Here is a 26,181-nt window from a genome sequence, read left to right on the forward strand (position 1 = left end):
AGGTCAGTGTTGAAATGGTAAAAATAAGTAACGAGACAGTAGGATCAGTTTCAGTCAGCAGTTTAAGTAAACACCAAGATGTTTCACCTACTCAGTTATTTCAGTTGACTCACACAAAGAAGTTTCGCGGTCACTGCTGCTACAATGGCACGTTATCAAGATTAAAATGAGTTTGGACATCGTGTTATAGTCAGTGCACGAGTGATGGGACACGGCATCTTAGAGGTAGCGATCAAGTGGGGATTTTCCTGTGTGACCATTGCCAGAGTGTACCGTGAATATCAGGAATCCGGCAAAAAATCAAATCTGGCACATCGCTGCCTCCGGGAAAAGATCATGCAAGAACGGGACAAACGACGACTGAAATGCAACCCTTCCCCAAATTCCTGTAGATTTCAATGCTGGGCCATCAGCAAGTGTCAGCGTGCGAACCATTCAACGAAACATCATCGATATGGAGCCGAAAGTCCACTCGTGTACCCTTGATGACTGCACGACACAAAGCTTCACGCCTCGCCTAGGCCCGTCAACACCGACATTGGATTGTTGATGACCGGAAACATATTGTCTAGTCTGACGAGTCTGGTTTCAGATTAAATCGAGACAATGGACGTGTACGGGTATGGAGACAACCCCATCAATCCACGGACCGTACATGTCAGCAGAGGACTGTTCAAACTGATGGACGCTCTGTAATGGTTGGGATGTATGCAGTGATGAGGGACCCCTGATACATCCAGATACAACACTGACAGGTGACACGTACGTAAGCATCCTGTCTGACTACCTGCATCCATTCAAGTCCATTGTGCATTCCGATGCACTTGGGCAATTCCAGCAGGACACCCCACACGATCAGAATTGCTACTTAGTGGCTCGAGAAACACCATTATGTGTCTCAACGCTTCCGCTGTCCACCAAATTCCCCAGACATGAACATTATTGAGCATATCTGGGATGCCTTGCAACATTCTGTTCAGAAGAGGTCGCCACTCCCTCGTACTCTTACGGATTTATGGATAGCCCTGCATGATTCATGGCGTCAGTTCCCTCCAGTACTATTTCAGATACTATTCTAGTTCATGCCATGTCGTGTTGCGACACTTCTGCGTGTTCGCAGAGGCCCTACACGATATTAGGCAGGAGTACCAGTCTCTTTTGCTCTTCAGTGTAAGTTAGTTTACAATACCAAACTGTGACATCTTCACAACCAGTTACTGCCTCCATCATCACTTGCATCAAACTGTTGTATATACATTGCCCAAATGTGTAATTCCTAACAAAGAAGACAGAGCTAACAATTGGCATCATTCGTCAACTTGTGAAAAATTGCGACAGAATAAAATACACTGACTACTCACATCATCTCGTCAAAGCCTCGGACCGCTGTGACACACGCGGGAAGAGAATCAGTGAGGTACAAGAAGGTACCGACAGAGATGTGAAGCCATGACGGGTCCACTGCCGTGGCTAGCTGCGCTACGTTTCTCGGTTGAGGATCCATGGAGCGACAACCCGACCTGTTAGACCCACAAATTCTCGATTGGGTGTAAATATGGGAAGTCTGGTGGTCAGGGGAGTATGGTAAACTCTTTCTAGTGCTCTACAAACAACTCATGTACACGTTGCATTGTCCTTCTGGTAAATGCCATCATGCCGACGGAAAACTGCTTGTAGGGCTGAACATGGGCCCAAAGAATAAATGCTTACTTGGGTTGACCCACTGTGCTTTCCAGAATTATGAGATGACTTAGAGAATGCCACGGAAATATTCCACAGGCCATGACACTCCCTCCTGCGACATGAACCCTTCTGACGATTGTTGCAGGATATATGCTTTCAGGCATTTCACGCAGTACACAGCGGCCACCTGCCATCTGAAAAGAGCACCTGCCGCCGCTCAGTGGACGCTCATTTGTGGTATCGGCTTGCAAATTCCAGCTTTCATCGCCGATAAACAGCAATCAGCATGGGTGATTGAACAGGCGTCTGCTGCGGAGGCCCGTGTGCAGTAACGCTCGCTGAATAGTCGTTGAGAAGTCACTTTTGGTAGCCCCTTGGTACATCTGGGCGGTAAGTTGAAAACAAAAAAATGGTGCACGTAAGAAAAGCTTCCTGTTATTTTTCAGTCTGGAACATTTTGAGTACTTCGACAGTTACTGCATTTCTATTCTCAGCGATCACAGGCCCTGGAGACCACGTGCTGCATCAATGATGTGCTTCCACCGCCTTATATCTCTCGCAGCCTCTCTCCACCTTGCACAAATTCCTGATGCTGCGATGTCCTTCTCTATGTCATCTTTTCACCTTGTACGGGGTCGGCCCAGTGTCTTGTTGCCTGGGGAGTTCATTCAAATGCTTTCTTTTATGACGAAAATTTCTATTAGAGTTTCTATTAGAATAAAAAAAGCAGAGAGATCATCAAAATAAACTGCCGGGTCTGTAGGAGACTGTTGAAAAGTAATGCAACACTTTTCAGTACTTCCAGCAATAATTCTTTCGAGACTAACGATATACCGATATTAAAAAGAGATATCTACTTAAATATTTGTTGATTTCCTAGGATTAAAATTAGAGTATGAAAAAGGCACTAAATGTTTGCGTGTTGCTCAGACGTGACATCTAAAACATTTGGGGAGGCAGAAGGGAATAGAGCCGAATATATTTAAAATGAGAATTTAATTAACAGGATAAAACTGCTTACTTCGGAAATATGTTTTATTACAGAACGGTAAAATTACACAGGCAGCGAAAAAAAAAAGTCGCAGCACGAAGAAGAGTTGTACAGCATAAATGAAAACTAATAGGCGTGTTTCTAAATCTGAAAGATAATGTCTATTCAGATTTTGCACCAGTCGCATAAGAGTGGGTCTAGAAGCCCTCCATATGAAGATTTAAACCAGGTTTACTTCAAATACGAACTGTAAAGGTCGCAAACGTTAGTTACCTTTGAGATTGGGCTTGGTGAGTTGATGTTAGTCAGGAATGGATTTAAGGCGACAAAGAAGCCATTATCAACACCTCACAGAGTTTGAGCGAAGTCGTGTAATAGGACTACGAGAAGTTGGATGTTCCTTCTGCGATACTGCAGAAAGACTTTGCACGAATGTAGCCACTGTACATGGCTGCTGGCAGCGGTAGTCACGAGAATGCACAGTCGCGAGAGAACTGGGCTGGGCCACGTGGCATTAACGAGAGGGAAGACGGTAGTGTTCGGGTTACGGCTCTGAACCATCGTACTGTATCGGCAGCAACAATCTGAGCATCAGTTGGCACCACAGGGACACATCGAACTGTTCACAAATCTGTTACTTCAAGGACATCTCCGAGCCAAACGCCTTGTAGCGTGCGTTCCACTTACCTAAAACTGCCACCATCTGTGACTTCAGTGGTGTCAATCGAGTGCTCATTGGAGGCCAGGGTTGAGGTATTTTGTGTTTTCTGTAGAAAGTTGGTACTGCCTCAGTGCCAGTGATGACCGTGTGTTGGTTAGAAGGAGGACAGTTAAGAGCCTGGAACCGCCCTGTCGGCGTGGTACACACACTGGACCTACATCTGAAGGTATGAACTGGGGTGCGATTTCGTATGACAGCAGGAGCACTACAGTAGCTATCCCACGCACACTGACTTACATTGTACGTCAGTCTGGGGGTTCGACCTGTCGTGCTGCCATTCATGAACAGCATTTTAGGAGGTGTTTTCCGACAGGAAAACAGCTCGCCCACATACCGCCGTTGTAACCCAACATGCTCTATAGAGTGACGGCATGTTGCCTTGGCCTGCGCAGTCACAAGATCTGTCTCTAATCGAGCACATATGGGTCACCATAGGACGACGTTTCCAGCGTTATCCACAAACAGCACTAACCGTCCCTGTACTGACCGAAAATGTGCAACAGGCACGAATCTCCATCCCATAAACTAACATCCGGCACCTGTACAACACAATGCATGCACGTCTGCAAGCTTGCAGTCAACATTCTGGCAGTTACACCGGTTGTTAATGTACCAGCATAGCACATTTGCAATTGTCTATTTCGCGCGTACATTAATCTGTGGTCTTGCAATTTCAAACACTTAAATACACTCCTGGAAATGGAAAAAAGAACACATTGACACCGGTGTGTCAGACCCACCATACTTCCTCCGGACACTGCGAGAGGGCTGTACAAGCAATGATCACACGCACGGCGCAGCGGACACACCAGGAACCGCGGTGTTGGCCGTCGAATGGCGCTAGCTGCGCAGGATTTGTGCACCGCCGCCGTCAGTGTCAGCCAGTTTGCCGTGGCATACGGAGCTCCATCGCAGTCTTTAACACTGGTAGCATGCCGCGACAGCGTGGACGTGAACCGTATGTGCAGTTGACGGACTCTGAGCGAGGGCATATAGTGGGCATGCGGGAGGCCGGGTGGACGTACCGCCGAATTGCTCAACACGTGGGGCGTGAGGTCTCCACAGTACATCGATGTTGTCGCCAGTGGTCGGCGGAAGGTGCACGTGCCCGTCGACCTGGGACCGGACCGCAGCGACGCACGGATGCACGCCAAGACCGTAGGATCCTACGCAGTGCCGTAGGGGACCGCACCGCCACTTCCCAGCAAATTAGGGACACTGTTGCTCCTGGGGTATCGGCGAGGACCATTCGCAACCGTCTCCATGAAGCTGGGCTACGGTCCCGCACACCGTTAGGCCGTCTTCCGCTCACGCCCCAACATCGTGCAGCCCGCCTCCAGTGGTGTCGCGATAGGCGTGAATGGAGGGACGAATGGAGACGTGTCGTCTTCAGCGATGAGAGTCGCTTCTGCCTTGGTGCCAATGATGGTCGTATGCGTGTTTGGCGCCGTGCAGGTGAGCGCCACAATCAGGACTGCATACGACCGAGGCACACAGGGCCAACACCCGGCATCATGGTGTGGGGAGCGATCTCCTACACTGGCCGTACACCACTGGTGATCGTCGAGGGGACACTGAATAGTGCACGGTACATCCAAACCGTCATCGAACCCATCGTTCTACCATTCCTAGACCGGCAAGGGAACTTGCTGTTCCAACAGGACAATGCACGTCCGCATGTATCCCGTGCCACCCAACGTGCTCTAGAAGGTGTAAGTCAACTACCCTGGCCAGCAAGATCTCCGGATCTGTCCCCCATTGAGCATGTTTGGGACTGGATGAAGCGTCGTCTCACGCGGTCTGCACGTCCAGCACGAACGCTGGTCCAACTGAGGCGCCAGGTGGAAATGGCATGGCAAGCCGTTCCACAGGACTACATCCAGCATCTCTACGATCGTCTCCATGGGAGAATAGCAGCCTGCATTGCTGCGAAAGGTGGATATACACTGTACTAGTGCCGACATTGTGCATGCTCTGTTGCCTGTGTCTATGTGCCTGTGGTTCTGTCAGTGTGATCATGTGATGTATCTGACCCCAGGAATGTGTCAATAAAGTTTCCCCTTCCTGGGACAATGAATTCACGGTGTTCTTATTTCAATTTCCAGGAGTGTATATTACCTGCGCAAATGTATTCCAGAAATTTCATTACTCTACATCAATTTTTTTTTGGCGCTTCGATTTCTTTCCGTCAGTGTATTGGAATTCTAACTGACAAGAATAAAGCTACAACACCCGCTGTCAGAATTACGTTTAACATATTTTAATCGTTGAGGTATTTGGCAGCAGCAGAGAACTTTTTGGGCGCCTGAGCTATTACACTCTGAAAAGCCAGTGGACTGCGCACTTAGGTTTACTTGATGGAAAATCATCTAGAGAAACCAAAGTTGTATCTGGTACTTGATCTACACAAATGATTCTGAACACAATCTGAGAGAGTCCTATTAGATATTGCGCATGACGCTGCCGTTTATCATCTAGTGAAGTCAACATCAGAACAAAATGTGTTTGAGTTTGATGCGTTGCGGGATAGTATTTCGAAGGAGTGTCCAATCCCGCTCAGACTCAGTTCCGGCATGCGCAGAAGACAATGAAAAGTAACAGCGCCCAGCATTCCAGCTCCAACACTTCTTCTTTCTCTACTCAGTCCTCAGGTTGTTGGGAGCTGGTATCATTCTCTACTTATCTTTGATGTTTGTTTCAGGGCCAGCTACTTTACTTGTACAGAAATGCGCCCCTGTGTTATGAGTCTGTAAAACTTTGTCCCCTTTGTCATTTCCTTATCTTAGCCTCTATTTTTCTTGCCATCAAGCTCATGCATCGTATTGCATATTTCGTCATATGCCCCGTTGGTCTATTTTATTCTGCTTCTTGTCATCGTATATAACTGTCTTCGCTCTACTATTCATAGCAGATCCGTATTGGTTCCTTTTTCAGTTCATGATATTCTTAGCGAGCGCCACCAGCACCACATTTCGCCTCAGTTTTAATTTTATCAGTTGATAGCAGGATTCAGCTTTCAGACTCATACGTTTATATATAACACGTGAAGGTTTCTATGAAGTGCTTTTATGTCTTCTTACTCTGTAGTGTCACTATCTGTGTCACGAGTGAAGCTTTGGCTCCAATATAACTTGTGAAAATGTGGCCTACCGAATCAACAGTGAAAATGGTTTAGGATTTGCACATTTCCCGTTGGTTCTGTTATGTTACTTCTGAGGAATACAAAAACCGAGTAAAAACAGCAGATAGGATCAGTCTGGCCAGAAAATACTAACAAGGGAACCTCCCCATCGCACCGCCCTCAGATTTAGTTATAAGTTGGCACAGTGGATAGGCCTTGATAAACTGAACACAGATCAATTGAGAAAACAGGAAGAAGTTGTGTGGAACTGTGAAAAAATAAGCAAAATATACAAACTGAGTAGTCCCCGCATCGCAAAACCGTGCAATTAGTAGACGAAAGGATGTGCCTCTCCAATGGGAACCGAAAACATTTGATAGCAAGGTCATAGGTCAACCGATTCCTCCACAGGAAAACACATCTGATATATTCTATACTACACTGGTAACGGCATGTGCGTCACATGACAGGAATATGTTGTCGACCCACCTAACTTGTACACTTGGCGAATGGGTAAAAAGATTCTTCTACCTTGCCCGATTTAGGTTTTCTTGTGGGTGTGATAATCACTCCCAAAAAAGTGATGAAAACATAAGAGTTTGTCACATAAACTGAAAATAAAAAGATTAAACTTTTTCACTCGATGGAAGATTTGAACGGAGGACCTCTCGTTCCGCAGCTGCTCACGTTACCACGAGACCACGGCGCTCCTGTGTTCGTACTGTCCTTGATGTTGCTTATCTTCCCATGAACTAATCAGTTTGTATATTTTGTTTATTTTTTCACAGTTCCACACAACTTCTTCCTGTTTTCTCAATTGATCTATGTTCAGTTTTTTAAGGCCTATCCACTGTGCCAACTTATAACTAAATCTGAGGGGGGTGCGATGGTGAGGTTCCCTTGTAAGTGTCCATAACCGGGGAAAAAATCCGCTACGTAAAATGTGACTTAATACTACACACGTTTAGTTTATTATATTACTTTGTAATAAGTGATTAATTATTAATGATCTGTATTTAGGGAAAGGCATTGTGAAACCACCAAAAGCTGTTGTAAATTGTATTTATTCACAGACACCCAGTTTAAGTCAACTGAAAGTTCTCGACGTAGGCCTATGTCTCATATTCCTGCGTGTATTATTTTACAAATTGTTCGTGCCAAAATTGACAGTCCATTCAAGTGTTCAGCATTATATCTGACCGAAAACGTATCATAAACATAAGTTTCTTTGTGCAAAATAATAACTAGTATGTTTCATCAACAGTTCAGTTCTGCAGAGAGCACAAATACTCATCGTGAAAAGAAAGAGTGCTACTTCACCCAGGGCATCATCATGGTTTGTGTGAAAGCCCTTTGTTCTTGCTAATATATCAAATAATAAAGACAACGCAAAAACAGTGACATGGGCACTGAAACTAAACACGACACCCATGTGAAAGCGGACTGTCAATGTTACTCTGATGCAAGCAGAAACTGGCTGTATGAGATTTGGTTCTTTTTTTGTATGCACTGAACTTTCATTTATAGAAAATATTCAGAAAATTGTACAGATAATATCAAACAATTTCGGTACTAAAACAGTCCCTACATTTTCTTAGTAATCAAGAATAACATTCCCACATCTTGTTTCCTTCCTTTGAAAATTTGCCGAATTCACCAAGATTTTGGCATCCTTTTCATCTTTAAAATGAAATAAAAAAGAGTAATAGAGATCCCTGCGATCGCTGTCTCTATGAAACAAAGACATTCCACAGTGAGACCGAACAATTATTGAAACCTTACTAGGTTCCGAGAAAGAGCTTGTCGAGGCTGAAGTACTGTAAATCGCCTGTACAATGCAATGCAGATGTTCTAAGATTCGGATGTTTTTTGTTTCTTAAATGAATTAAGTTGGATTACTTCCTGACTTGTGCTTTCGTCGATTCATATAGAAAGATCTTGTTGTGTTGACCACGCTGTGGGTGTCCTCGCCTCCGATAGATTCATCCACGAAAGCTGCTCGACGGTGATTTAGTTTTCACATTTCATTTCTATATCTATGAGCATTAAACCATTTCCTTCTGACTATTAACGGGGTTGTGAATCTTCTATCATACGTTAAGTTCCAAAGCGGTTGATAAGTTGATGAAGGTGAAAACCACAGCTCCGACGGAGCTATTGCTTTCTGTCAAAAAGTAATTTTTTTTGCTGCCTCACGACCGTTAGTTTCGGCTTTAGCGCTCATTTTCAAGTGGTATGAAGAAGCTTAAAAATACACCAGCTGTCGTAATCTTGGCAATGGTAGACAAACAGAAACAATTTGCGTCCTATATTAGTGAGTTAGAGGATAACACTAGATGCACTTTAGACTCCGGAGATGACCATCTTATCGATGTGCAAGTGTTATCAGGTGAAAACTGTGGTAATTTTCAGTCAGATATTGACGAAATGTCAGTCTGGACCAAGAATTGTACTAAGTATTTCGGTAGAGAAATGCAATGATCTGGTCTTCGAGAAACATCAAGTTTACGCGATTAATAAGTTCCATTTAGTGTCAGTCACAGAAAAAAGTAACATGTGGAACAAATGTACGGGAATATGAAATGGAACGATCATTTCGCCATCAAAAAGAACGCGAAGATCAAATGACATTACGCGGGCATACAAGCCATCACCGTACCTACATTCTACCCAACAATTAAATAATCGTTGAAATACGGCCATTAATATGCGTTCTCTGTCTACGCATCTGAAGACTACAGAGCTTTGCTGTACTGGACAGTATTTTATTCATTGTATAGGAAAACAACTAAAATAGTTAAGTACAGGAAAGGCAGCTGAACCTGATGAGATGTCTGTAGGATTCTGTACAGCTTATGAGAAAGAATATGATCTCGTCTTGGCAGCAGTTTGTAGTAGTTTGCTGCAGCACCACAGGGTTCCAAGTGAGGAAATAGTTTAAGTCATTCCAGTTTTTAAGAATGTTATTGAGCCGGATGCATATAGTTACACGCCCATAACGTTTACGTCGGTTTGTTGTAGTATTGTGGAATAAATTTGGTGTTGTGACCTTCTTACAGAAATGAAAATCACGATGGATTCTGCAAACGCAGATCTTGTAAAGTACAGCTAACTCTAATGGTTCAAATGGTTCTAATTACTATGAGATTTAACATCTGAGGTCATCAGTCCCCTAGACTAAGAACTACGTAAAAACTAACCTAAGGACATCACACACATCCATGCCCGAGGCAGGCTTCGAACCTGCGACCGTAGCAGCTGCGTGGTTCCGGACTGAAGCGCCTAGAACCGCTCGACCACAGCGGCCGGCGCAGCTAACTCCTGTCGTCAATGAGGTCCAGAGAGCTGTAGGTAACAGAGCCCGGGTTATATGTTGTTTGACTTCACGAATGAATTCGATATAGTCCAGTACTGTTGGTTGGTGAATAAAATACAAGTTTGCATAATATCTGAGAAGCTTTGCGACTGGTTTCAGTACACTGTAGCGGGGACAATTGAATAAGTTGATCTTAAGCCGGGCGACGTAGTGACGTCATATAAAAGTTAACTTCCACACTGCTCCAACCTGAGGCGTGGGGTCTGTCTAGAGCCTGTGTATCGGCAGAATGACTCATGCGTGCACAGTGGCAGATGGCCTGAAGCGGGTACAGTCGAGTGCGTAGTTCTAATTTTCATCCACCGGAGTACAGTAGCGAACAGAGACATTCAAGAAACATGTCAAAAAGATATTTTTGTGAATTGTTCTGTTCCTTTCTTGAAGGATTTTTTGTTTATTTATGTTTGTACAATTTTGTTTATGTTTTTAATAGTGTGAATGATGCATGAATGTGCTCTAAAGTAAGTATGTAGATCATTGTTCTACTGATAAACGCTGTACGAACAAGCGTGAGAAATTTTTAAGACAGTGTGAATACAGACGATGGGGAATTTTGTATCATAGTATCTTAAGTACGTTTATGGTAAAAGGAAAGCTAATACGAGTGGAAATGAAATAGTTAATAACGTAAAGTATAAACAAAACATCAGATTGTTAAATATTTATTTCGGGAAAAAGTACAGTTCAAAAGCATGTTATTTGTTCACTGGTTAGTCATGAAAAGCGCGGACTAACGCACTAGAATAATGTCTTTCTATTGGCCTTAAAGGAAAACTGACCAATCAGAACGGAGTATTCTTCGCGTGTCTTTTCTCTTATGGACATATAGAATGCTTACAGCAGTCTAAGTAGTTGGAGCCCAGTCTTTCAATGGTACGGTTATGTGTAGTATGAGCTCCGAAGAAAGTTATAGTTTACCCGTTTTAGTTGTGCTACATGCTTCAAAAGCACTTGAAAGTGAAGGCATATTTATACCGATGATTTTTTTAGAAAGTACGTATTTTTTAAGTAATTCTGTGTATGAGAAAAGACAGTGGTATATAGAGCAGATCGGTGACTAAAAACATGAGTGCATAGACACCGATAAACTTAATAGTGTGGCGAGCATTTTCATTTAAGAACAATCTGTGCTTAGTAGCTGTTCAGATTTCGGGAAATACGTTACATAAACTTGCTAACCTGAAAGGAACGGTTTGGCATGACTGAGTTCGTATTAACACGGGTTTGGCAGTGAATGTGTACTTCTTGACTTCGGAATATACCTAAGTTTTGCTAGTATTTTCACCTTCCATTCAAAATTAAGACCTTTTTCGGATCCTTAGAACAATTACATTGTATGTAGCCTGGTGCGAGTTGCAGTACGGTAGGTTTCTGCTCGGCTTTCCTACCGGCGATCTGCTGCCACGAGATCACAGGTAGGTGCTGGTAAAAACTGACTGTTAAAATGCCGTTATTGTTCATGTTATACAGCGTTAACCAGAACGCCACAGACAAACTTCCAGAGACATGGAGAAAAACAAGAAAAAATGTCCAGTAAACATGCTCTTTAATACGTTGAAGATAGTAACTGTTCTCGAAAGAACAGATACTATTGATGACCGTGCAGATTCTCTAGAATAATTGATAATTAATTGAAACCCTCAGCTGCCGACAGGTGTTGTTGATATACCTCGATGGGACAGCTGAAAATGTGTGCCCGACCGGAACTCGAACCCAGGATCTCCTGCTTACATGGCAGACGCTCCATCTATCTGAGCCACCGAGCTACATTAAGTATGCAGATTGTGGACAGTTGGGAATGTGGGTCTCACGGGAAGCGTGCAAGGGATAAGTCCCTGCATCTGCATCTGTGTCCTCGGTGGCTCAGATGGATAGAGCGCCTGCCATGTAAGCAGGAGATGCCGGGTTCGAGTCCCGGTCGGGGCACACATTTTCAGCTGTCCCTGATGAGGTATATCAACAACACCTGTCGGCAGCTGAGGGATTCAATTAATTATCATTTACTCTTTAATACGCATAGCTTAAGAGTTATTAGCACTTGTACAGAAGAAGAGATTTGTTTCACTGTAACAAAAACGAACAAGTGCTCATGGCACTTAAAGTAAGCATTTTAGAGCCCATGTTAACTAAGCATTTTTTCCTTCATTCGTCCCTATTAGTACCTGTGGAATTTTGTTGGTGGAGTTCTGATTGAACCTGTGCCTGTAATTGATATCGTGGATAACGATGGTTGTATGTAGGAGACAACGATGCATGCAGGGGAATCGCAGACCAGAAAACTGTAGGCGGATGCAGACCGACGTACAGGGAGTCGGCACTTGGTGGTGGGACTAGCGAACGACCCTCAACGTAAGCAAATGAACTGTTTTGCTCATAAATACGCGGCGAGATCGGTTAGAGTTTGATTATTCTACTAGAGAAAGTCATTGGAAACAGTAATTATCATAAAATATCTGGAAGTATACATACAGAAGAACCTGAAGTGGAATTATCATATTTAACTAGTCGTAGGCGAAGCATTTACCAAGCTGGGATTCATTGGAAGAATCGCAATCAAACGTAATTCATCCATTAAGAAAAATGGCTCTGAGCACTATGGGTCTTAACGTCTGAGGTCATCAGTCCCCTAGAACTTAGAACTACTTAAACCTAACTAACCTAAGGACATCACACACATCCATGCCCGAGGCAGGATTCGAACCTGCGACCGTAGCAGTCGCGCGGTTCCAGACTGAAGCGCCTAGAACCGCTCGGCCATACCGGCCGGCTTCATCCATTAAAGTAGTGTCATACGAATCACTCGTTCGTGGGATTCTTGAATACTGTTCGTCAGTTTTGAAACGGTACCAGGTACGATTAATGGAGGAGACACAATCGAAATAAGAGCGGGGCGTTTCGTGGTAGATCCGGTTAGTACTCGCGAAGGTGTGGTCGAGATTATCATGAAAAATCCAGTGGCAGATACTGCAAGAAGGGTGCAAATCACAGAATAGTTGCTGTTGAAATTTTGAGAGCGTACGCTGCAAGAATATTCCGAAAACATATTACTCAGTACTACATATGTTTCACGAAATGATACCGACTAGAAAAACAGAGATAAAATGCAGAGGCTTAGAGCTTACAGAGCGCGGTTCTTCCCGCAGACAATTCGCTAATGGTACAGTAACGAGGGGAACGCTAGTGGTAGCGGAAGTACCCTCGTCCACACACCGTAATGTAGCTTGTAGACTAGAGTTGTAGATGCAGCAGACAGAGCCCGGACACTCCCCGCGTGAACATCCGACCGCTCGCTGGACCCCGGCTGCTCGTCCCGCGGGTCGCTGACTCAGCACGCACACGACACAGACAGCCCCACGGCTGGCGCTGACGTCGGCAAACAGAGGCCGGCGCGGTGACACGTGAGCGACGGCGCGTCGCGGGACTTCCGAGCGCCCACACCAGCCGACTGGCCCTTCCCAGTCTGACACGGGCAGCCACTCACAGCCCATGACGCGTTTTACTCGTCCATTAACGGCTCCCTCCGCCTACAACTCTTCCTCATCGTGCGGAAACCCTCCCTGCCTTTTTCTCCCACTCCCCGAGCTGCTGTCTACATGATACCTTGCAATCCTTCTCACGGTTTCTGGTGGGAATACGTCATCGTCTGGTCCCTTCCACTTTCCGTTCGTGAATTGTGCGTGGGAAGAACGGATTTCGATTTCCGGTGGGGATACATCATCGTTGGTCCCTTTCCCGTCCCGTTCGTGAATTGTGCGTGGGAAGAACGGATTTCGATTTCTGGTGGGAATACATCATCGTTGGTAACTCTCCCGTCCCGTTCGTGAACTGTGCGTGGGAAGAACGGATTTCGATTTCTGGTGGGGATACATCATCGTTGGTCCCTTTCCCGTCCCGTTCGTGAATTGTGCGTGGGAAAAACGGATTTCGATTTCTGGTGGGGATACATCATCGTCTGTTCCCTTCCCCTCCTCGTTCGTGAACTGTGCGCGGGAAGAACGGGTTTCGTTCGAGTCCCCGTATGAGCGGTAATACCTCTGATTTTACCCAGGCTAGTGATAAGCATACCGGTGAAATAAGCCTCCAGGAGACATCACACTACCCTCGATAACGGACTCAGTTCAGTGAGAAAGAGAGTCCAACGTTTATTCAGGTGCTCTGTATCCATCTAAAGCCACTCGTTGGTGATTCGAGCAAATTGCAATGATGTCTATGTGGTGTGCGTACTGTAAGACCTTCAGTACACACACCATCAGATTATTTGACTTGTCGCTCTAACGAAGTAGACGAGTGTCAGCAATATGTCTCGTGGTCTTATCGTGGCGTGTTTATCTTCTGCCATTAGGTCATATGATAGAAATGCCACTTGCACGTTTAGAGTAGCAGATTGACGGTGATCAACTTTAAACAGAACTTGATTAATTTTCACACACATTTATTAAAATAATATCAAGCATAAAAATTACTTAGCTTGGTTCTGGATGGTATTTACAATTGACAATCTGAAATTCCTTTGGTATTGGTACGTTAATCTTATTCTCACATATATCTCTGATACTTGACAAAAGTGTCTATACATTTATCTTCATGGCTATGTACAGGAATGTGGTAATCTTATTAGGCGCAGACTGAAACTTGACTATAGACTGGTACAGACAAATTTAGAATTCGCACAGACTGTTGTAGACAAATGCAGGCCTGGTCAGACTGGTGCAGACAAATGCAGACTGACTAATCGGAGGTCTGTACACTCATTATAATACCTCACGCATTCATGTATCACTGCGCGAGTGTGATCCACGAGGCGAAAAGGTTCTACGTTAGCAGCAATCTCATTGCCTGTGTTACATATTAATACGCGGATCGGCAGAAGCAGAATTTGGTCCGTCTCTATGGCAGCGCCATCTCGTAGCGCGGAGATGGACGAGCGTTCCGCCTGCGCTGTTGTGCTTAGCGGGGCGCGCTCTAGTGGGAAACAAACGTACGCGCTGACTACGTGGAACTATGTACACAACAGTCTATGACTACGTTTCACGCACTGTTCCAAATAGTCCAACACATTTCCTTTGGAATTAAGATCGGGTGATTTAGGGAACCAGTCAAAGTGCGATAGCGAGACAGTGTTCGCCAAACCGGGGACGTATGCGTGAAATTCGGGACTCTTTGTAGCTTGCTCATCATTAAGACGTACAAGAGAGGGCAACAATTTGTCACTGTTGTGTTGACAAACATTTTAGTTCATGGTCACTGATATCTGAATAACTGGGCTCCAGCCATAGAATGAGAAGAATCGCAGAACATGCGGCTTCATCTACAGCTTCCACACACTGCTGCTTAAACGCCTCATTGCGCCGTCAGTGCACACGATGTATTGTGTCGTATGAGTAGAAGCAAAATCACGAATCTTCAGACCAAGCTACATGCCTCCAGTTAGCTACTGTCAAGCTTCACTGAAGACGTGCAGCTTCATGTGCCTCCATGAGAAATGGGCACATCCAGATCCCTTCGTAATGTTCGCTCTGAAACTGATTTACATGGACCGACATTCACCATCAGAAGCAATCCCTGTCCAGTTTGAAACAAATTATCGTTAACAGTTTATGGCACTCGCTCTCCAGTTCATGACGGTAAGGATCCTTTTACTTCCACTACTCTTACGCCATGCTGCACGGGTAAACAGTCGGACAGTATGCGTTGATACACCAACAAATTGACCAACTTCATTCACAGAGTGGTGTTGGACGTCCGACCACGATAGATCGTGTCACGCCTCCACGTCGCTTCGTCTTAGTGCACTGATTCCATACAACCGACAGACACATACGCGCAACTTCACTGCCATGACCTGTGTCAGCTTTCGAGGGTCATGTGATTGTCTGGTATTACTTCTACGTCAAATTCAGTGCCCCGAAGCCACCACTGTGCCGTTTCAAGGAGGTGACTAATATCTTATCCGGTAAGCTTCCTGTAATACCCAAGGGGAATTCAGGATCACTATTTTATTGTTTTCTTTTCTCCAGTCTCGGTCACAGAAATGGTATAATAATCAATTTTGATCTCTTAACAAGTTATCATCTCATGATTTGAATACGTTAAACAGCAACTCGTTGGAGTCCAAATAAACGGGCCAAGAAGTTGCTCGTGGCCTTTTTAGTTATGCACGGTGATCTTTCTGTGTAATTTGTTTGGGTAAGGAGTCGAAATTGGTTATAATATAGTCCGAATTGTGCGACCAGAGGATGAAAAAAAATCTATTACCCTCCTAGTGGCATATACCACAACTGCACAAAATTGCTTTGGCCAACGACATTAATTATTGTTTATATTTCACTATTAGCCAATTTCGGCTATCGAGTGTTGGTTGACGTGTATGAAGAGAGCCAATTATTCACCCTCTTATGAAGTTTTCACAGTTTTCATATCCACTCCTTCGTAAGTCATCTTCGCAAGTCACATATCCCAGTACTAGAATTGAGCGCTGGGAGTGTGTAACCATTACATCTGGTACGGCACCACTTTCCTTGTAATATATATTCGTTAATCCCTGATGAATTTATATTTTGATTATAACTGAACACTTTGGCTGTGAACAATGGTATGGGACAAGTTGGTTGTTTCGAGAAATTTCTCAGTAAAGATTCAATATCATCTAACAAATAAGAGAGTTCAAGTACATCGACTATGACTTTTTTAATCAGATAATTCTTTGTTTTCAAATATTTCTAGAGTAACGAAATATTTCTAAAATCGTAAATTCTGTCCAAAATTTTATTGTGAAAATACATCAACGAGTAATTGACATTACGTACTTGCAAACTGAGTGCTTAACATGAGTTACCATTGACTTACCACTGTTTTCCTACTGGGCGAGATAAAAAAAAAAAAAAAACATTATTGTGCAACATCTCAAAAATACGAATTTAACTTGTCCGAATTGTATAAATTTATGATATTAAGACCTGAATTACCTCGTTTTGAAATAACGATGTATAACGACATAACGACACCAAACAGTAATCTATGATATTATGGACGTCCCTTAACATTTCAGGCATCAAGCTGTCACGTTAGTTCACATAAACAGTGGTAAGAGATGAAACTTAACATTGTTTGCTTGTTTAAAAAATTATTCGCATTTACCTGACTAGCAACAACTTTTGCAGCGCATTTACATTCAGAATTTTTATCTGAATCGCAGTTGTCCTCATCATTCCTTGAATTTTTTCAAATCGTTCCTGTAAAGCATTTTACTGGCGCAAACGCCACACACGTTAGTACTAGTAGCAGCCATCTTTTTGGCTTTTACCACTTTTTACAGGCACACGACCTGACGAAGTGCCCATTAATGAGATACTGAAATTAGAGAGAGAACTGTCATTTCTCGGTTTATCGTGGAACTATCAACTAATATGAATAAATCACATCACGTACAGTTTTCACGTGCAATATCTGTTTCTCATTGAAAGTCGCTTAGCATTGTTTAGATCCGATGTTTTCAACTGACTCATAGATATTCAGGTCCAACACACACCTTTCCATATGGTGCGAAATTCCCTGAATAGTCAATAATTTACGCTTTTCATCAGATAATGTAGTGAATTATCAAATATTCCCCAGTGGGAATAAAACGGATTATTTTATGTATATATCGTCTCCGTGTGTCCATACCGAATCATAGCATCTCTCTACTTCACAATCTAGATTCAGGGCTTAATAAATAATGTGTGCTACCACGTACGAATGACATTGCATGTATGACAGATGAACAAGGTATGCAGGAAAGAAAGAAATTGCTAGCTTCCACCCTTTCGACTCCAGGGAGAATAGAAAATCCATGGTTATAAGGCAAAAAGTGTGTCTACTAATAAAAGCCCAAATTAGACAACCGAAACGTAGGAGATTTAATCCGAGAAAGGAGTATAAGGTTTTTATTCGTCAGTGCCTGTCTGGGTTACTTATCAAAACTAGTAGACAGTTTTTAATTGGCGACGCCTGCCTTAATCATGGACTGCTGCAGTCTTTTGGTAAAACAGTTAAAGTCACGCACGGACCACGTACTTCTATCGCATGTTTCAGCATACAGCATTGCACAACGGAGTTATTTCTCGTTTTGTATAATTAATGTGTATTTACCTTTCTGGGATGCATATATTTATATTATGAGTAGGATTTGTTTATCTTAGTGAATATGAGGAGATAACTATTTCTGTCGTATGTGTACGCGAGTAGAAAAATTATTTGGGGCGATAAGTAGCCTGGGTGTAACTCTAAGTTAGGACTTTATCATTTAACTTGTGACAAAAAATAAAAACACCTACAGCCGTCCTTATGATTTTATTTTATTTTGTCGCTACTAGTTTCGATTCTTCATTGCGTCATTTTCAGGCTGTTTTGATGCGGTACAGGTTGATTCGGTCCCCCTGCATAACCCATCAGCTGCCAGGATTACTGGAATCGCAGATAATATGTCAGCACTTCAAACGTCAACTGTCAACTGACACGAGAACCAAACAGGTATTTGAATGGTTGTCGTGTCAGTTGACAGTTAATGGTTGGAGTGCTGGCACATTATCTACGATTCCAGTAATGCTGGCAATGATGGGTTATGCATGGGGATCGTATCAACCTGTACCGCATCAAAACAGCCTGAAGATGACGCAATGAAGCGTCGAAACTGCTAGTGACAAAATAGAATAAAATCATAAGGACGGCTGTAGGTTTTTTAAATTTTTTGTCATGATGGTAAATGGCCCCCGTCCCAGAGACGTCCAGGTAAAAGGGTGGACATACAAAAGCTTTATCATTTCTGTCTGTAAGTTAAATTGGCAATGCGAATGATTACCCACTCACAGGAGAAACATTCACTCAGGGTGAGCCATACAGAATATTTTATTTATTTATTTATTTATTTTTTGATAAGAAACGCTAGGTCGTACAGTTACAATGTTAAACCGGCTTTAGTCATCTGGACAGCGCGATCAGAGGAGAGGCCGATAAGAAGCGCATAACGCCAGCCCATTACCAGAACAGGTATTTTAATGCGCCAAAGTGGAGGCAGTTACGGATCATATATATGATCATATAAAATTAATTGTTGGTAAGGTGGGTACCAGGTTGAGATTCATTGGGAGAGTTCTTAGAAAATGTAGTCCATCAACAAAGGAGGTGGCTTACAAGACACTCGTTCGACCTATACTTCAGTATTGCTCATCAGTGTGGGATCCGTACCAGGTCGGGTTGACAGAGGAGATAGAGAAGATCCGAAGAAGAGCGGCGCCTTTCGTCACAGGGTTATTTGGTAAGCGTGATAGCGTTACGGAGGTGTTTAGCAAACTCAAGTGGTAGACTCTGCAAGAGAGGCGCTCTGCATCGCGGTGTAGCTTGCTCGCCAGGTTTCGAGAGGGTGCGTTTCTGGATGAGGTATCGAATATATTGCTTCACCCTACTTATACCTCCCGAGGAGATCACGACTGCAAAATTAGAGAGATTCGATTGCGCACGGAGGCTTTCCGGCAGTCGTTCTTGCCGCGAACCACACGCGACTGGAACAGGAAAGGGAAGTAATGAAGTGGTACGTAAAGTGCCCTCCGCCACTCACCGTTGGGTGGCTTGCGGAGTATAAATGTAGATGTAGATGAATGGAGCACATAGGGTGGATGGACCGCATCGGCACACCTGACAGGGAGGCAGTCCCTCGGCCTTCGACGTTACTGGCTTTCAGGTGTTCCTCTCACAACAGTTTCAAGCTCAGAATACGAAATTTGACGAACAGCGAAGTTTGACACGAGCGAGACAGGGAGGAGGAGCAGTGGAGCGTGACGGAGTGTTGCCTATCCTGCAGGCGCAGCAGCCCGCCGTGTTGTGGTGGCGGTGGTCCACGCGGTCCTCTGTGGCTTCGTATTGACTGCTCCAGGGCACCGACAAAAGACACAAAGTGAGACTGAGCGATCCTGCTCAGTTCTGTTTAAAAACTCGGTCCCAGCAAGAAAACAGCAGGCGGTCAGGGTAGGCTCTATTGTCTATAGTAGCCACACCACACAACCGTTTCTACTACAGCCTGTGTGTGTTCAGCGAGTTCTGAGCGAACTATCCAGGTCTGTTATGTTGTCATTACCAGGCTGGTTCTCACTGAGACCTACATCCCTGTGATGTATCCCTGATCCTGGCGCCCTCCTTCAAACGAAAGAGCTTCACTAATGGTCACCGCCATATTGCTGACAACAAATAATCATTGTTCGAAAAGCGTTACCTTAAAATTTCTAAGGTGGCCATGTCATTTTGGTTTTTGTATGTTATCGATGTGCACGTCGGAGGGAAAAAGAGCAAGTTACGTCGCTATTAAACAATTTTTGATCTTTTGGTGGATTCTTTGCCTCTGCGCAGACACATACATTCTGTGTTGAAGTTTGGTAGGTGATGGAAGTATTCTGTAGTGCTGTGTTGACTTATGTTTGCAACTGTTAGATGAAGAAAGTTGAATAAGATGTATTCACTGGAAAGCGAAGAGAATATAAATTTTGAATAACGTTAGCATTTTTTGAAGACAGGAAGTCTGAGGTAAGATTGCAGCACTGCGCAGATAATTTGTAAAAATGATTATTGGGAGCTAGCTAACTTTGTTCACTTGCTCAGAGCTGAGAGAAAGACCATCCCAAAAATGTTCAAATGTGTGTGAAATCTTATGGGCCTCAACTGCTAAGGTCATCACTTCCTAAGCTTACTCACTACTTAACCTAAATTATGCTAAGGACAAACACACACACCCATGCCCGAGGGAGGACTCGAACCTCCGCGGGGACCGCACAGTCCATGACTGCAGAGCCTTAGGCCGCTCAGCTAATCCCGCGCCCCGCGCGGCAGACCATTCTACTTCCCTGAGTCACGCATTAACATATTAATCGATTAAGCTGTTTCATTCTTATACAAATTCTCTGTTACATTGTACCCTTTTTAAATCATTGTTCGCTTTGTTAACCATAGTGTTGTTCACACCTATCTTATGTGTGAAAATCACGCGACGTTTTATTCTGTGTTTTTGAATATATACTTCATTCTAAATTCGTTGTCTCGGAATATCATTTCATAGGAACTGTTACTTTCCCCACCCCACTGTTTATCACTACGCATTACCAATAGTGGTATGCAACAGACGGAAATTTTATTCAGAAACAGGAATCTAGCTTAGCCGCTGCCTGCTTGCTGATTGCTAATGTGCTTTCGAGAAATATTCAACAACGTTGTCAAGACGTGAGATAAGTGGAAATTTTGATTATGGTCAGATAATAGTTTTACTTCAGTTGCGCATTTAATATAAAGACAAGCTGCATTCAGATTTGTTACAGTTCAGTTCAAATTAGGTTCTGTTTAATCAAAGGTTAGTTAGAATACGAATTTACGTTGGACAACACTTTTTAGGGACATAGTTCTGGTAATACGTAGACTTTTATAGAGTTGGAAGTAAATTTGGGCTAAATTTTATAGAGAAACAAATATAGTGTGGAGGTTGCAAATTAAACTGCACTAAAATTACTCCTGTACTGAAGGAATAATGTTTGGCAATGTTCGTCTCTCTTTCGCCTGGAGGACACAAAAAAAATCGAGAGGCAGGGTTTTCTCTTATTTTAACTAATATCTTAATTTGCCAATAAAATAAATTTAGTATCGCATACTGTACTGAAGTTTCGATTCGATGTTGCTGTAAGCTGTCTGAGTGTCATTGCACGCAACAGTGTAGGGGAAAAAGCCATTTCCATCCCGTTGACAGCGGTCCGAAAACGTTCGTTCACTTGACATTCGTTGTAATTTTGTGGGGCAGCAAGCATTTTCGGCACCCAGCTTGCATACAGTTCGGGATATTCGAGCTTTTAAGGGACAGTCGTGTAAACAGTGCAGTGTCCAACGTATGGAATTACACCAGACAGGGCACTAATCGTCGATCAGGCCGCAGTTTATGTTTCACTTGTTCCACGATTTCATCTATCTGCATAGTCAGGCCATATGGCCTGGCAGTAAAACGAGTGCCTGGAAACCAAAATGTCACAGGAAATCAAAATCGGACTATGGAAATGTTCACTCTGCCTTTCTCTTCACTTCATTCCTCAACGATGTGAGGATTCACCAGGGATTTTAAATTGTATGTCCCCTTTTCCCAGTTGGGTAACTCGGGTAGATTAGGGACACGCAAATCGCCTAAGTGGCGTCCAATTCAATGCCTTGCACTAGCCTATTAAACCACACAAAATTTTTAAAAGACCTGCCACTTTGCTGTTTACGTTGATATTTGTATGGCCACTTTTAATGTCTAAGCAAGACGCCTGCGGAATTTAAGCAGCTATACAGTGTGACACAACGTATTATATGGCTCAGACGAGACGAATGTGACTCTGCTAAGATATAGATATGGTTTGTAATTAATAATGTGTGAGAAGGAGGAGGGACAGGATGATAGGACATCAGTTAAAACATCGGGGAATTACTTCCATGGTACTAGAGGGAGCTATAGAGCAGACAGACATTGGAATAAATCCAACAAATAATTGAGGACATAGGTTGCATGTGCTGCTCCGAGATGGAGAGGTTGGTTCAGTAGAGGAATTCGTGGCGGGCCGCATCAAACCATTCAGAAGATTGATGATCGTAGCTTCAACAGCTAAGTTACAAAATTTTGTAAACAAGCCATCGTCAGCTGTCAGAAGTTGTTCTTAGAATTTGATTTAAAGAATGGAAGTTCTGAGAAAAATAAACACACTATACTTAATTTTCCAAACATCTGCAATTGGTAGAAACTGGGAATCAGTTCCTAACTTGTGCCAGTGGGTGTAGAAATAGTACCACACTTTTAACCTATGTCCCTTAGTTTGAAGATAGGTATTATTCTAAGGAAATGTTCCATAATTTATTTGTTACATCACAATTTAACTTTTTCACTTCTTTTCCCACCTCTGTGCACTTTCCATGAATCCACATTTTGCATTTCATGTATCTTATCTTTTTTTTCCATTCGATCTTCCTCCCACAATTCGCAATACCAGTCCCCTGATTTACAAATGAAATTCTGTAATGGTTTCTCCTCAGAGTCTCCAAAACAATTACCTTTCACAGGTGAAGCTCTAATTCTAAATTTAATCTCCTTCGTTTTGGTTAACTTTTTCTTCCATAGGATACTCGCCAGCAAACGGACTCCTTGGGCATGCTTTTGCTTGGAACTTTCATGATTTTCCTCGGATTCGGTGCTATTTCTTCGATAAAACCTTTAGCTCATATTTTGTCTGCCATGGTTTCTTCTGCATTGAGGGGATTATGGGGCAATCTGTTTATTCCCGCAATGTCGAAAGTAAGTTTTCTGAGGTACAATGTGCATAAAGCGAATACTATTTCTTCAGATGTAAGAATAATAAGCTCTTCAAATTAATTTTCAATTTCGTTGGATAACACTTATTCTGTAGGCAAAATTTTTTCTGTCCCCGTTTGCACTTTTTTTATTTTCGGTTTGCCTTTATATTATTGGTTGAGACAAAATTTTATATGCATGCACATTTCTTTAATCCACTATCTCGAGTTAGATATGCTATTACAGCTAAATGCCGTTCATCTGTGCTACACTTTCCATAACGATATTCTGTTGCCATACTGCGAGACAAAATAATTTTAATTAGTAGCTTAGGAAAAAGAACACATTAGAAATTTCACCGCAGCCTGTCTTAACATTATGCTGCATTAATAAAGCGAAACGCATTTTCAAAGCTCAGAATATGAGCAAGTTTCTGAAACTGTACCGGTGCAAAATCGTAAACTTATGACGGTACCGTATAAGCAACGTCAGCATTTTCTATTTCTTAATTTCCTACGAACTAATCACAAATAATACAGATCCGTGACTATCTAAAGCACTCAAAGTACTTCGTCTTCAGGCCACAAGTGGCGCTGCGGGACCACCGACCGCCGTGACATCCTCAGCTGAGGATGCGGATAGGAGGGGCGTGTGGTCAGCACACCGCTCTCCCAGTCGTTATGATGGTTTTCTTAGACCGGAGCCGCCACTATTCGGTCGAGTAGCTCCTCAATTGGCATCACGAGGCTGAGTGTACCCGGATAAACGGCAACAAGGCATGGCGTCCCAACGGTCGCCCATCCAAGTGCCGGCCACGCCCAACAGCGCTTAACTTCGGTGATCTGACGGGAACCGGTGTATCCACTGCGACAAGGCCGTTGCCCGTGACTAAAAACTAAGGTTATTCCACGAATATTCACACATGAATAAAACATTATGTTACTATTTACCATATAACAGCAATTCTCTTTGCGATGTACACAAAAAGTTTGGTGGAAACTATAACAAAATAACACTGTCTTCAGACGAACTGTTCCTCGAGAGCCGGCCGGAGTGGCCGAGCGGTTCTAGGCGCTACAGTCTGGAAACGCGCGACCGCTACGGTCGCAGGTTCGAATCCTGCCCCGGGCATGGATGTGTGTGATGTCCTTAGGTTAGTTAGGTTTAAGTAGTTCTGAGTTCTAGGGGCCTGATGACCTCAGAAGTTAAGTCCTATAGTGCTCAGAGCCATTTTGTTCCTCGAGACACAAAATCTGTAGCTGACAATATGGCTCCAAGAAGCATGTAGCTCATGCTGACTTCTCTAAATAGCCGGTAGTACAAGAGGTAGAATTTTTATAGTAGTGGTACTAATTAGGAGCCGCCACAATATAGACACTCCCCTTTACCTTCTTTCTTGTTGGTTAAATTGCACTCGGAATATTTTGTTGTGGAAAGTAAAGGCTATCGTCTCACTAATTTCTTCCGCTAAGCTTTGGTTTTTGCTTTAATTTATTTGCTGTCTGTTTAGAAGCTCTTACCGCTTGATCTTCGGCTCTGCAATCGAGATGATACGCCATTATACGCTGTGGTTTTTGCACAGCATCCTCTAGTGCGGTAATTGTAAGACTTGAGTGTTGTAGTTACTACACTAGACGATACTAGCTTCATTAACGGGATATTCTTGAGCTGGTGTATCACAACGATCACAGTGCTGAAGATGAAACCATAATTGCACCTAAATCGATAGCAAATAAAACAAAGACAGAAGAGTGGAAGAAAAGTAGTAAAAGAAAAGCCTTTCTTATCCCTAACAAAATATGACTCTCATGGCTTCCTAAACAATCAATAGCTGGCGCTGCATTCGTTACTCTGTGCCGACCTGCCAACACTTAAATACAAGCAAAGCCTCGGGTCAGCACAAACGGCTTATCTATTCCAGACACCGGACACAATTCTTACGTGTTGCGCCACGCGCCCTCCGTGCAACCACAGTGTTTTGTACGGTCACTCGGTAGACAGGGGAGCGGCTGGCGAACGCCGTTTAGAGATTTGCCGGCGCACGGGAAGGCAGAGGCAGCGGCAGGGCCGGGGCGCGCCTGCCTCCACCCCCGCCGCTCCGTCCTTTGAGGTCGCCGCCTTCACGACTCCGCAGAGAGACTGCGGCCAATTTCCAGGACCCTCCGCGTCCCCACCCCACCCACGCGGCTGTTTCGCGTATTCCGAGCCTGCACGCACACGCATTTCGGTCCACTCGACACACACAAAGCGCACGTTTCACAACGGCCGCTCTGTCCTTGCTATTACTGCTGAATTCTGAGGCCGGGAAAACCTGCTCCGACGACTTACTTCCATATAGGCAGTACGCAGCTTTCCACTGCTTGAACTGACCCCTCTACATCTCTCTATTTCGACTGAAGACTGTCACTTCCGTAAACGAATGCAATTGTTTCCGTAACGTTCTTAGCTGTCGTTCATCCCGCACATCCTAAACTGACACTCCTTAGGTCTGCATTATAATTCCGCGATTATCCGATAATCAACAGTATTTTTTATCTATAATGAACTACTCTCTGAAAAATCTTGCACAAATATTCAGACAGATCCTCATAACGTTTCAAAATAGTGCAAAACTTGCCAACTTTCGTTTTTAATGTGTCAGAAATATTAAACTGTGCACTTCACAAAGCGCAAAAACGTATTATCTTATTCTGACATTACAAGAAGCCGGCTCGCAAAACGAGAGACAGTGGTGAGTGAATTGATAATTAAATCGACACCATAGCTGCAAACCGGCTTTGATATACATCACTGGAGACATGTTGAAAGTGTGTGCCCCGACGGGGACTCGAACCCGGGATCTTCTGCTTACATGGCAGACGCTCTATCCATCTGAACCACCGAGGGCACAGAGGATAGTGCGTCTACAGGGACTTATCCCTTGCATGCTCCCCCTGAGACCCACATTCCCAACATGTCCACA

General features: G+C 43.7%; 1 non-coding gene across 1 annotated transcript; it reads left to right on the top strand.

Moving 5' to 3' along the window:
* The first annotated feature begins 11,744 nt into the window (after positions 1-11,744).
* Positions 11,745-11,818, top strand: Trnat-ugu (transfer RNA threonine (anticodon UGU)). The gene has a single exon. It is a non-coding gene; the product is annotated as a tRNA-Thr (tRNA).
* The last annotated feature ends 14,363 nt before the right edge of the window (positions 11,819-26,181 follow it).

The sequence above is a fragment of the Schistocerca serialis genome, chromosome 4 (assembly GCF_023864345.2).
Source record: "Schistocerca serialis cubense isolate TAMUIC-IGC-003099 chromosome 4, iqSchSeri2.2, whole genome shotgun sequence".
In the NCBI taxonomy this organism is placed as follows: domain Eukaryota; kingdom Metazoa; phylum Arthropoda; class Insecta; order Orthoptera; family Acrididae; genus Schistocerca; species Schistocerca serialis.